Below are 2,500 nucleotides of genomic sequence, written 5' to 3' on the forward strand. Positions count from 1 at the left end.
CTTTTAAAATGCTTTTATATAAAATTCTCTAAAATAACTTTTTTATTGACTTTAAAATTTATTGATAATTTCTCAAAGTGAATCACAGATAGTAATTTGAAATTGGCACTCCTGAAAAGCCAGAGATACCCGAGGGTGAAAAGAACGGTCTGAGGTCGTGTTATCGCTGGCTCCCTTCAGCCCTCGGATTTCGCACTAAAGTGACGCGATTGCTATTATTATCATTGCCATTACAAGTACAGATGTTATTATCATTATTATTAAAGTGTTATTATCATCATAATGTAGATTGCATGATTATTATTGCTATCATTCTATCATCATTTTGTTATCATTATATCATTATTACTATTATTAATATAATCAATTATTATCATTCTCGTATTATTATCATTATTGTTATTGTTATTATCATATCATCATTCCTTAATATTGCTTGTTATTATTATCATTCTCATTATTATCATTATCTATAATCCCTCATCGTCATTATTGTCAACATTATTTTCATCACTTTCGTTGTTTTTTATCATTTTCACTGATAAAAAGATCATATAAAATCATACCAATATCATCACTATACTATATTGTGATGCAGTTTTTTTGTCTTGTGCCGGATTTACAGTGTAAACTCTTGATTAAGTCTAAGGACATGTCCCACCATATACGGCTTCACTTACTCTCATGCTTTCGGTTCATACTGTTTTCGATCGATTTGTTCTTTTTTTGTGTTTCTTTTACTGTCACTGTCATCACTATTGATAATTAAAATGATTAATCGTATGCATTGCGACAAATGTAGAAAAGGTAGTTCGTTCCCATTCATACTTTTTCTACAAATTAAAATGATGATGACAATGTTCAGAGAGTGATAATGAGACAGGCGCAACAGTAATAATTATAGCAAGTGATAGTGATAATGATGATGACAATGATAGTCATTTCAAATGGTTAATCCATTTCCAAATATCATAGTTTTACATTACCATAACCATCATTGCCAAGCATTATGATGATTATGAATTATTTTTGTAGGTGATCATTATGATCGTAATGATTCATTATTACTATCGTTATTGTGATCATTATATCAATTGTCGTGGATGTTGACGATTATCATTATTGTCATTATTATCGTTGTAATTGTATTTTCCTTATTATCGTTATTATTATTATTATTATCATTATTATTATTATTATTATTATTATTATTATTATTATTATTATTATTATTATTATTATTATCACTATCATAAGCATAACATTTATTGTCAGTATTTTTCTCGTTGTAATTTCTACCGGTCCAGGTCTAGGATTTTTTTTAGTGATTGCATCAGTTACCCATATTGCCTTGATGATAGGGATATCTATTGTCATTACCATTACGTTTTTTTACCCCCGCCAAGGAGGGTATGTTTATGTACGTCACCAATGTACTTAAGAAAGAGGCGACCTCTAAGTGCTTCTAGTTTATAATCATCATTATCATCAACATCATTGATATTGTTATCATAACTGTGATTAATACCATCATCATGGTTACCATTGTTACATAGTTTTAGTTTTGTCAGTCTGGTTGGATCCCAATTAAATTGTTCTGTTGTTATTCCTTTTATCATTATTTTTTAGTTTCTTCTGTTCCTGCCACTTATTTTTCCACATCAAGTAAGTTTATTGTCTACTGTCATTCTAATACAGATAATGATGATGATGATGATAATAATATTGATAATAATAACAATAAAGATAATGATAATAATAATAATAATAATAATAATAATAATAATAATAATAATAATAATAATGACAATAAGGCTAATGGAAGTCATAGTGATTAGAAACATAATGATAATGATAATGCCTCATAATGCACTCAACGAGAGTGTTTAGAGATGCCGGTACTTGAGCAGGACCGAGCTGCATATCCGCAATACTTCAACCGGGCCAGCTCTGCTTTGTGGGGTGAAATCAAGACGCTCGCCCAGGCCTGGAGTCTCGATGCCTCTTGAGCAGGTTTGCGCCGGGTTAAGGAGGGCAGTTGGCTGGAGGATTATCATTGTCATTATTATCGTTGTTATTGTTGTTATTGCCATTACTATTAGCATCGTTATCATTATTATTATTATCTTATTATTATCATCATCGTCATGACAGGAATAATATTAGTATTAGTATTAGCATCATTATCATTATTATCATTATCACTTTTATGATTATTACTGTTACTAGTATCGTTATCATTATTATTAGGATTATCATTATTATTATCATAATCATCATTATTTCTATTATGCTTACAATTATTATAATTGTTATTATTATCGTTACTATCATATCATATCATATTATTGTTATCATTATTATTACCATGATAGATATATAACTGGCTGTATGTTATACTTCACATCTATATAAACACAAACAAAGCATTCACTGGTTAAAAAGAGATAAACGAAATTCAATGTCTGTCCACATCAGGTGCCCTTTACATAGTGTCACT

Source organism: Penaeus vannamei, chromosome 7 (assembly GCF_042767895.1).
Source record: "Penaeus vannamei isolate JL-2024 chromosome 7, ASM4276789v1, whole genome shotgun sequence".
In the NCBI taxonomy this organism is placed as follows: Eukaryota; Metazoa; Arthropoda; class Malacostraca; order Decapoda; family Penaeidae; genus Penaeus; species Penaeus vannamei.